We start from the raw sequence: 11,650 nt of genomic DNA on the forward strand, positions 1-11,650 counted from the left end.
GTACCATCAGCAACCCCATACACGTGTTTCAGCCTTGTTGGGCATCATCAGTGAGGTGAAGCTGAGCCTCTCTAAGTACAGTGAGCAGGGAGTCCACGTCTGGTTGCCCCCAGGTAACCTAGGGTGACCAACCCCAAGTTCCTTTCAAAAATACAAAAAAAGGTAGCAGGCGCCCCTCTCTCGAAAGAACAAGGCATGATAACCTGTTCAGTGGTTATTAACCACATTGAGAGTTCGCAGCCATTGCTTTTTGCTCACTGTACCTTCACTGTGCTTAGAGAGGCTCAGCTTCACCTCACTGATGATGCCCAACAAGGCTGAAACACGTGTATGGGGTTGCTGGTGGTACTCTTGTTCAGAGAGGAATTGCCATAGCATTTCGGTGCTGGACTGCCCTTGTGGGCGGGACAAAGACTGATATGCAAATGGATATTTCCCATCTGTGAAGGTACAGTGAGCAAAAAGCAATGGCTGCGAACTCTCAATGTGGTTAATAACCACTGAACAGGTTATCATGCCTTGTTCTTTCGAGAGAGGGGCGCCTGCTACCTTTTTTTGGTAACTAGAATGTGTTTAACATGTCACGTTAAAAGGCAGGACAATAAAATTAGATGCAGCGTGAAAAGGCAGTAACTGACGTTTTCGCACGGCATGTAACTCAATAGCAATTGAATTAGTTGAAGTACATTATGTAGGGTACAACCAAAATCAAGTAGGCGTAACGTGTTAAAAAGGCAGCAGAATCATTTTAGCAGACCACATGAGGGGCAGCAGAAAGGGTTTTGGCACAGCACATAAAGGGTAACAAGAATATGTTTAACATGTCACGTTAAAAGGCAGAAAAATCGAATTAGGTGCAACGTGAAAGGCAGTAACTGTCGTTTTAGCAAGGCATGAAACTCAATAACAATTGAATTACTTAAAGAACAATATGTAGGATGCAACTAAACTCATGAAAGCATAACGCATTACCAAGCATCACAATGTTTTGGCAAAAAACGTTAGAAGCAGCATCAAGGGTTTGGACACAGCATGTAATGGGCAGCTGGATTCAGTTTTGAGCAGCGTGTAGGAGGCAGCTAAAACGTGCCTTCAAAGCATGTAATGCAGTAGGAATGAAATTAACACAACATGTAACGGCATAGCAGCGCGTTCAACGGCCTGGTGCCCAATGTGAATAAAAGCAGGTTAACTTAGTATTACAACAGATAGACCCTGCGAAGGGTGGGTTACAAGGGGCTAGTGCCTCCGATAGGCAGTTAGCAGACATTAGTTATTTGGTGCAGTTTAAACTCTCTACAGGATCCTAGAGGGACTGAGAAGAGGAAGAGGGTTGAAGAGATATAGAGATGTAGTGGTCAGGCATTTAAGCCTAGTAGCCATTGCAAGTGTCAGGCAATTGAAGTTAATGGCTCACACTTGAAGCCTATTGTTAAACCTGTGAGGCATAAAGATCCCCAGCAGGAAAGCAGAGGGAGAGGGAGCTGGAGCAGGATATGGAAGGCTGGCAGAAGTAGTTGTAGCAGAGGAGAAGCACAAGGCTGGCAATTCACAAGGAAGGTTGAGTGCAGGAGGAAGGCTGGAACATGGAGACAGCAGATTTCACCTGCAAGTTCTGAGAGGGTCCTGTGTTCCCAAAACCTGTATTGCAGAGGCTGTACAGAGGAAGACGTGCTGGAAGTGAAGTTTTCCCTAGGTTTGTCTCGGGGGGATAGCTCAGCGGCAACATGCTCGCCTTGGAAGCAAGATGACACGGAGCAACTCTGGTTCGATCCCCGGGTCCACGCTTAGAAACCTCTGGGTATTAAGCGCATTATAAACAACCAATCATATCATATCAATCATATATGAGCCACATTGCTGTGATTGCAGAGCCAAGACCGTGTGAGAGCCCAAGGCCAGAAGCAAAAGGCAAGCCGAGGGTCTGGGGAATGAAAGAGACTCCCATTTAAGGTGGCTGGACTGGAGACTGCAGTTCTGGAGAAGGGTGCGGTTCCCAAGTGAACCCAAAGTAGTAGCAGTGATTAAGGAAGATGGGGAAGCAAAGCAACCTGCAAACGCAGTGTCCCTGAAGCCGGTGAGTGAAGCATGGCATTCAGATTCACTTTACAAGAATTGCCAATAACTGTAACCAGCTTCAAAGTAACTTACACAACGTGTAAAGCAAGTAAAAGTTGTGCATCATCTTTAAACTGTTGACTGACAATGGAAATGTAGCACTTGTGCTGATTTCTGAAGCTGGGTTGTTTGCATGAGAAGTAAAAAACTATTCTGTCCATTGTTGAACTATTTACGAATTACCAGAGTGGTCGCATATTCTTAATTGTACAGAAGGAATGCTCATTGCACCCTTTCCGAAAACCTTAAACTAACGTCTTACAAGAGTTGCAAGTAATAACAAGTGAAAATGGCATCAATGTAAGGTCATTTGTGACCAATTATGTTTCCCGAGAGAAGTCAGAAGTTGCCTCCTTGATCCTACACAGGAATACAATTATTTACAACACTTTAGGTTTAAAATTCTACCTTAATTGGTTTTGCGTGTGCCTAATTATGTTTTCACTTTGAAGAATGATCCTTGTATCATCCAAAATTGACATTCTTTACTATTCCAAGAAGTTATTATGCTGAAGAGAAAAACAAGCACTAACTACCCAGCCAAGAGGTGATCCCTTTTCATAGTGAAACCAGACTTGTTTAAGCCCATCCACCCAATCTGCGAAGTTGTTAACAGTCCAGTGGTCTCAGATATAAGTGGCATTGTTACTTGAAGCTGGAAGAGTGGCACTATGGCATTTGGGTAATTACTGGGGCAGAGAGGTGTGACAAAGCTGGGGAAGGGGAGTTGGGTGCTTGTAATGAACTTACAGAAGTTAACCTGTAATGCCGAAGACTGCTAAAGCTGAAAGGAAGCAAGTCTTGTGAGCAGAGGCAGGCTTTCCTTGCAGCAGTTAGGCAGATGGAAGAGGCCCCCGTTCAGAAAGTTACTAAAGGGAAGAGTGCCTTGCCTTCCTGGAGAGGTCGAACTGTTTTGTCAGACTCTGTCTGATAATTGAGAAGTACAGAGCAGTGGAAGAGGTACTGGAACTCTGGTGCTATCCAAAGTTGTCAGCGGATGTCACATTGAGGTGGGTTGCAGTGGTGGTGTACTAGGAGACAAAAGTGACTGATCACATAGTAACAGCAGTAGAAGAGTGGTTGCTAAAAGGAAGCAGCAATCCAAAGAGAAGCATCCTGACAAATATATCAAAAGTACTGCAGAATTTCAAACCTATTGTTAAGTTTTAGCTGGTGAGGTTTTTTTTGGTACATTTCTTTTTATTAGATTTTAACAGGGTCATACAATATTTGAACAATGTAACTTGAGGGAGGTGCCCTCTCAAGACTTCAAGTCAAAAGAACATGTTACGGTATGCCCCTGGTTCCCATCCCCTCACCCCTGTGATACATGTGAAAGTACATTGCAGGCTGTCTGAAACTCGAACCGTGTTTCCAAAAGCTGGAAAGGTTTTAAAAGTAACTATTTGAAGAGAAGTTAACCAGGATTACCATTGGCGTTTTTTTCTTTGCTGGAATTGGAACGGGGTCTTTTCAACCAAATCAGAGAATTGTTACCAGTGGATTTTTGTTTGATGAACTTTTGTTTTGATTTGGAACCGATAAAAACTGGTTCAAGACTTTTCTTTTCCTTTTAACATTTTGATGCTGACTTTAAAACCCAGGGGGAAAGGATCCTAGCCAGGACAGGTGAAGGTCATCCCAATATTGTTTATTATCTTATGTTGTTTTATAATTTTCTTTTAATGTTTGTTGTTTAGAGTGATGGCCAGTTTACCCATGCTCGATATTGTTCCCCTAGGCTCTAGATTAAGTAGGTAATTCCTTGTTAGAGTAGAAAATATTTACTTTAGTAAAATGTCTAACTTTGAGAAAACTACAAGCAGTTGTCTGCCTCACATTACTGACCCTTCGCAGGTGTTAGTCCATTCCAGCTTTTACTTTGCATTCTGGGACTTGTCGTCCTGGGTTTATGATGGGGGCATTCAGGAATACAAGTCCCAGAATGCGAAGCTGGAACCACGTCTGGACTAGTGTCACCCGAATGGAATGGATAATGTTTATTAAGGGGATGCTAAAGCTCTGTATTTTCTTTTACTGGCTGGAGGAAATGTCCCCAAAGACAGATATCAATGTCACCAGCCATACACATTGTCAGACTGCTGTCTGTACACCTTGTATGTTTAGGTCCTGCTGTGCACACCACAGTTCTCTTGCAGACCTATTGCATACTTAGCTAAGAAATGATAACAGCAATCAAAATGTCTTACACTGATGCTGTTATCATTTAGCTGCTCTGTGGAGCATAGAGTGCTTCTTATTGCTCCATTTGTTCGGATCGGTCCATTGCATCCAGCCTTTTTGATTGCTGCACAAAACACATAACACACCACACATCTGCCAACACACTGCAGGCACATAAAACAAGCCAGTCATTTTATCTTTACCAATGCTTATTTCATCAAATTAACCTTTACTGCTTAAAACACAGACGAATCGATGATCGTCAAAATAAAATGCAGATTTGGATCTGTCTGGAGTGATCATTTTTCTAAAATGAGTCACTGTAACTGGTGCATTTAATCAGCCACTAGGGGTAATTCTGAAATTCAACATGGAGAGGTTTACATTTTATTTTCTTTGATGCTGTTCAAACCTAGACTTTACAAACATGGCTTTATCTTTAAAAATGCATTAGGATGTGGTGTATTGACTTCATATATTAAAAACGTTCACAATGAAAATATTACATTGTAAAATACGTAGTTGTTAACCACCATAATGCATGTCATTCTTATATATACACAGTTATGAGGTTTAAAAATGATTGTAGATAACAATTGCAAAGCAACGTTTTTTGATTTCAGTGTAGCATTTACAAGAACATTAGACTGCCATATATATTTGACAGGTATTAGCTACAAGGCGTTTTCCTTCAGTCTGGAGGTTTTATTTATATTGTCTTCTGACATAGACACAACTCATTACATGAATTACAATCTGTATTGTGAAATTGTATTTCTAATAGTAGGAGCTTAAAATATCCAACAAAATGTTGTTTTTAGAAATTAAATGTTGTCACTGAAGGTGTGTATTGGGCAGGATCCTTTTGAACACAGTTTCCCTTTGTATGCCCCGGCCCATAAAATGGGCAGCTGAGGCCTGGAGCGGCGAAGCCCTCAAGCCGCAAAGGGTGCAGTGTTTGCACTCCAGGTGTCTATTAGCCAGGAGCCTTTTGAACATTGTTCCCATTGTACAGGTTTGGCCACACCCCCTGCCAATAAACCGGGCAGCTGAGGCCGGGTGCGGCAAAGCCCATGAGCTGCAAAGGGTGCAGAGTTGGCACCGCAGGTGTGTATTGGGCAGGAGACTTTTGGGCATTGTTCCCATTGTACAGGTTTGGCCAAACACCCTGCCAATAAACCGGGCAGCTGAGGCCCGGTGCGGCAAAGCCCATGAGCCACAAAGGGTGCAGTGTTGGCGTTGCAGGTCTGTATTGGGCAGGAGCCTTTTGAACAAATATTCCTGTTGTATGCGTTTGGCCATGCCCTCGCCGATAAAATAGGCAGATGAGGCCCGGAGCGGCGAAGCCCGCGAGCTGCAAAGGGTGCAGTGTTGGCGCTACAGGTGTGTATTGCAGGAGCATCAGAGGTTAGTGCCTTGCCACGGGCCGGGGTGCTCATTGTGTCATGGAATGTTGCTGGGGTTAACAAATATTTAATGGATAACGATTGGCTTGATATCGCTCGTACATTCGACATCCTAAGTCTGCAGAAGATATGGGCGGTTACAATAGTACACCTGCAGGGGTATTCTACCTATGCTATTCCAGCCACGCAAGGCCCTGGTGGCAGGCCTAGTGGTGGGGTGCTAATTTGGATTAGCCCTGTCCTATTTACATCAATAAAGATTTTTGTGATAATGAGTCCAGGGATTTCTTAGAGCTTAACGTGAAGCTCTGTGATGACACTGAGGCCCTCCTTGTAAATGTATATAATCGTCAATTTGGAGGATACTAGAATGTTCACTTTACTGCCTGAAAGAGTATTTGCATGGAGGGCAAGGTCTTGAGGCCCTATTTAGACAGTGATAACGGGTGCAAGAGGAGCCTGGAGGACAAGGATTAAATATGGGGCATAAGGAACAAGTTACTTACCTGTAACTGTTGTTCTCCAGCATGGGGTCTGGCATGGATTCACATGCTCATGAATAAGAGAATACATAGCAGTACACATATGCACAACCACGGAAGGTGGCAACAGGCTCAACATTAAGCAATACAACAACTCAACATTAAGCAACTCTTACCTCCTCACCAGGCTCACCTTAGGCGAACAGGTTGCGCACCACTGCTTGGCCGACCCTGGACTCCTCCCTGGAGTCCCAATCGACGCAGTAGAATCTTGTGAAGGTGTGCGTCGACCTCCACGTCGCAGCCCTGCAGATGTCCAGCAGGGGCACACCAGACAGGAACGCCGTGGTAGCAGCGATCGCTCTGGTCGAATGGGCTCTCGGACGGCCGGGCAGCTGTCGGTTTGCCAACCGGTGACAGTGCATGATGCAGCCGGAGAGCCATCTGGAAATGGAAGTCTTCGAGAGAGCCTTCCCTTGATTCACAGTCCCAAAGTTCACAAACAGCTGTGACGTCTTCCGAAAACTCTTCGTACGGTCCATGTAGAACTTCAGCGCTCTAGCTACATCCAGCGAGTGCAAAGTCCTCTCGGCCGGCGACGAAGGCGACGGGAAGAAAACTGGCAACACCAAGGGCTCGTTGAGGTGGAAGTCCGACGGCACCTTGGGCATAAAGGATGGGTGTGTCCTCAGCACCACCCTCGTGTCATGAAAAGTCAAGTATGGAGGCTTGCAAGATAGGGCCTGGATCTCTCCCACTTGTCTTGCGGAGGTGATGGCCACGAGGAAAGCTGTCTTCCATGACAGGAACTTCAAAGGCGCCGAATGCATAGGCTCGAATGGGGCCCCCATGAGCTTGGTCAGCACCACATTAAGCTCCCACGCCGGGGCAGGAGCCTTCACCGGCGGGAATGATCGGAATAGCCCCTTCATGAATTCTTTCACCAGGCGATGAGACCACAAGGACGCCCGTCCCGTCGTCCTGGTATATCGGGAGATTGCAGCCAGATGTATTTTGATGGAGGCGTGAGCCAGCCCAGCTTTGGCCAGCGACAGTAGGTACGGCAGTACTTGAGGGGCCGTAATCCGCAGAGGGTTAATCGTCTGTGCACGGCACCAGACAGAGAACCTCTTCCATTTATGTCCGTAGCACTTGAGAGTTGAGGACGCCCTGGCCCTTGCAAGCACCTCTCTGCAGTCGGCCGGGATGTCGTACCCTCCAAACTCTAGAGCTGCAGGAGCCAGGCCTGCAAGTTCAGTGACTCCGGGTTGTGGTGAAGAATGGCGCCTCCTTCTCCGGAGAGAAGGTCTGCGTCCGTCGGCAGCTTGACTGTTGGGGACGTTGACAAGTCCAGAAGGTCCGGGAACCAGATCTGTCTCGGCCACGCCGGTGCGACAAGGATCATCCTGCACCGGGACCTCTCGAGCTGGTTGATGAGCCGGAGCAGCAACGGCAGCGGAGGGAACGCATAAAGAAATAGGCCATCCCAGGGGAACGAGAAAGCATCGCCCATGCTCCTCGGCTGGGGGAACCTGCTGGCGAACCTCCGGCACTTGGAATTCGTCGCCGTTGCGAAGAGATCGATTTGGGGTTCGCCCCATCGTCGGAAGAGTCAATCCACTTGATCCTGGCATAGTTCCCACTCGTGGCACGAGCGCAGCTCCCTGCTGAGTGAGTCGGCGATCGTGTTTTTTATTCCTGCCAGATGAAGAGGCACCAGAAACATCCCTTGGGCGACGGCCCAATGCCACAGATCCTGGGCTTCCTTGGATAGGGCCGGGGACCTGGTTCCGCCCTGCTTCCGGATGTAGAACATTGTGGTGGTGTTGTCGGTGAAGATCCTCACCACCTTGCCCTTGAGGGATGGAAGAAAAGACCTGAGGGCCCAGAACACCGCACGGAGCTCCAAGATGTTGATGTGGAGAGACTTCTCCTCCGGGAGCCAAAGGCCTCTCGTGTGAAGATCTCCGGAGTGTGCTCCCTAACCTTCCACGGAGGCGTCTGTCGTCACCGTCACCTGGTGAGCTGGGGTCTGAAAGTCCGTGCCCGCCGACAGATGGGAGCGGGTACCCCACCACCAGATCGCCTGACGGAACGTCTCGTTGAGAGGGATCCTGTCCTCGAAGCTGCCCGTCAACTGGATCCAGCAGGCTTCGAGGAACTCCTGTAAGGGTCTCATCCGAAGCCTGCAAAGGCGCACCAGATAAATGCAGGAGGACATCATCCCGAGGAGGGACTTGATAGATCTTACCCTGGCCATGTGCGTGGCCAGCAGACGCTGCACCTTGCCCAGAATGGTCCTGGTCCTTTCCTCCGACGGCGAGGCCAGCCGCACCACTGTGTCGAGCTTGGCTTCCCAGAAACAGGGCGACCTGCGACGGAACCAGTTGGGATTTTGGAAAGTTGATGGAGAATCCCAGGTCTGTGAGCAACTGGACGGTCTTCTCAGTGTGCTCCACGGCGAGCTCCCTTGTCTTTGCCCGGATGAGCCAGTCGTCCAGGTAGGGGTAGACGTGGATCCCCTGTAGGCGCAGCCGCGCCGCCACCGGTGCGAGGCACTTGGTGAACACCCTGGGTGCCGACTTCAATCCGAGCGGGAGGGCCTTGAACTGGTAGTGCCGCCCTTGGACCACGAACCTGAGGAACTTTCGGTGTCTTTTTAGAATGGGGATGTGGAAGTACGCATTCTCCAAGTCCAACGACAACAGGAAATCGCCCTCCTCCAGCTGTCCCAGCACGTGCTGGAGGGTGACCATCCGGGAACTTCTGTGTGATGTACTTGTTCAGTCGTCGCAGGTCCAGGATGGGGCGCCATCCTCCTGTCTTCTTTTTTACGAGGAAGTACCTTGAGTAAACTCCAGAAGCCGCGAAGCCTCTTTGGGACGAGCTCGATGGCACCCTTCTTGAGCATCGCCCTTACATCCAACAGTAGTTGAGGGACGTGATTTTCCTTCCTGGCCACGGGTGGAACGCGAGGGCACTTCTTCTGAAACTCGAGGGTGTGCCCTTGGGCCAGGGCGTCCAGCACCGAACAGTCGGTGGAGATGGACGCCCACACGCTGACGAACCTCGTCGGTTCAATCTTGTTTGGAGGTCGCCTTGCCTCCTTGACCTCCTTGTCAATGACGACGGGCACCACCTGACTTGCCGCGTCCCCTGTAGGCTTCCTGGGACGAAGATCTTGCCGCTTGGCGGTAAGTGGAGGAGATACTGCCGGATCCCTTGGAGGCACATTGTCTGCCTCCGGAGCTCCGAAAGGACGGCCGTCGTTGTCGGAGCACTCCCAGTGCCCAGGCAGTCTCTGTGTCTGTCTTGATGGCCAGAAGAGACTCATCAACCGCCTTCCCAAACAGGTTGTTCCCGTCGAAGGGCATGTCCAAAACCTTGGTTTGTACGTCCTGGCGAAATCCGTCGTCTCAAGCAAACACTGTTGCCCAACTGACGGAAACCGGTGTCGGCGATGTCCGTTGCCACCGTGATGGCGTGGTCCGAAGCAATCTCCCCCTCCTGTAGGATTTCAAGGGCCGCAGCCCTTTTGGTGTCCGGAAGGAAGTCTAACAGAGGGGCGATTTTGAACCACAACTCCCTGTCGTAGCGGGCTACGATAGCTAGGGCGTTGGCCGCCTTGATAGTTGTCGCTGCGGATGAGATGATCCGTCGTCCCATCGTGTTCAACTTGCTGCCCTCGCCGTCCGGCGGGGAAGTTGATGTCGAGGCCGATGCCCCCCCAGCTTTCTTCTTTGCCGCCGCCGAGACGACCGAATCCGGGGTAGGTTGTGCCCGAAGGCACAAGGGGGCAGCGTCGGGGACCCGGTACTTCTTCTCGTACCGGCCCCTCTTTGCCGGCACCGTGGCAGGGTTCTTGAGGAGGGTGAGCCCCTCAACCCAGATGTCATCAAGAAGCGGTACGGCGAGGACCGTCTTCCTTTTAGCCTCGCGCCGTTGGTAAAGGAACCCTTCTTTCTTCTTTTCTCCTGGGCAGAGCTGAAAAAGCTCGGATTCCCTGGAAATCATGGCATGAAAGGATCCAATCTCGTCGGGCGAGGACGCCCAAGCAGGGGTTGATGGGGGACACGTCCCGTCGTCGCCTCCATCGTCATCTGTACCTGTCGTAGCCGTGTCCATGCCTGTATCATCCCCATGGGTACTAGACCGGGGGAAGGCAGAGCAGGCTGCAGAGGTGGGAGAGGTGGCGTAGGATGCATCCTCCTCCTCTTATGCGGTGGACTCTCCGAAGGTCCTGGCTCCGGTTCCTGCGTCGGGTCTGGCTCAGGTACCTCCGTCAGGGGAAGGGGCAACCTTGTCCTTATCTCCGAGCATAAGGACTGAATCGCTGACAAAATGGCCGCCGAGGTGTCCTGCGGCGCCGGAAACGACGGGCGCGAGGGCTCTTGAGGAGCCTTGTCGGCGACACCGTCGCTCTCGTCGTCACCCTCGTCGGGATCCCTCCCGATGGGCTGGGCCTCTTCCACGACTTCGATGAGCTCTTCTTCAGAGGTCGTGTCTGTATCAACGATGGCCACCAGCCCCTCCCCCACCTTTTCCAACGAGGACTTTGTGGGGGTCTTCTCAATGGGCCTGAAAGACGACTCCCTCCGCGGTGGCAGGGAGACTCTGGGTCCTGAGGGCGCCTCCACTGGTGTAGCCTCCACAGGCTGAGCCAGGGCCGCAGCGACATCCTCAATTGAGGTCTTAGCAGGGTGAATTAAGGCCATTGTCACCTTCTGGATGCCTGGGGCCTTCACCTTGGGGGGAGGGTCCGAGCCTCGCTCCCCCTCTGCTGGAATCTTCGAGATCGACCGGGGCCTCTCCAGAAGCTTCGCCGGGTTCTCGGGCTTCCTCTTACCCGAGCCAGAGTGTTGGCTCGTGGTTGATGGCGCTGGGGAGGATGCACCCTGCCTGGCAGCCAAGGAGCCCGACCGTTCGGCGCTCCCGGTGCCCGCGGACTCGCGGTGCCTAGCCTTTTGTTGGGCCCCCGTCGCCGGGGCGCCCTCACAGGACTTAGAAGACCACTTGGACTTCTTTTTCTTCTTCTCGGCTGACGGGCTCTTCCCTTCCAGCCAGTTGGCGAGACGGAGGTGGCGATCCTTCATGGTCCGCTCCGACATGTTCCCACAAAACGCACAGTCCTTCTCCTTGTGCGTCTTGTCCTCATGGAGACAGTAGAGGCATAACGAATGCTCGTCCTCCTTGAAAACATTCTGAAGCTGGCATCCAGGTCAGGTCCTGAACAGCTTCCCGGGCGTCGAGCTTCCTTTCTCCTGGGCCATGTCCGGGGTAGGCCTCGGAACTTCTGGAATCCTCCAAAAGCGTAACTCGATGAAATCTTCACCCTTGAGGGGCGTAGAAAACTCCGAAACTGATCCCCGTTGATCGGATGTAGAAACGGTGGAGCTTGAGGCTCTATTTAACCGAAAAATGAGAAAAATCTCCTGAAAAAGCGCGAAAACACAGCAAAAG

The sequence above is a fragment of the Ambystoma mexicanum genome, chromosome 4p, assembly GCF_040938575.1.
Source record: "Ambystoma mexicanum isolate Mex_15411 chromosome 4p, UKY_AmexF1_1, whole genome shotgun sequence".
Classification (NCBI taxonomy): domain Eukaryota; kingdom Metazoa; phylum Chordata; class Amphibia; order Caudata; family Ambystomatidae; genus Ambystoma; species Ambystoma mexicanum.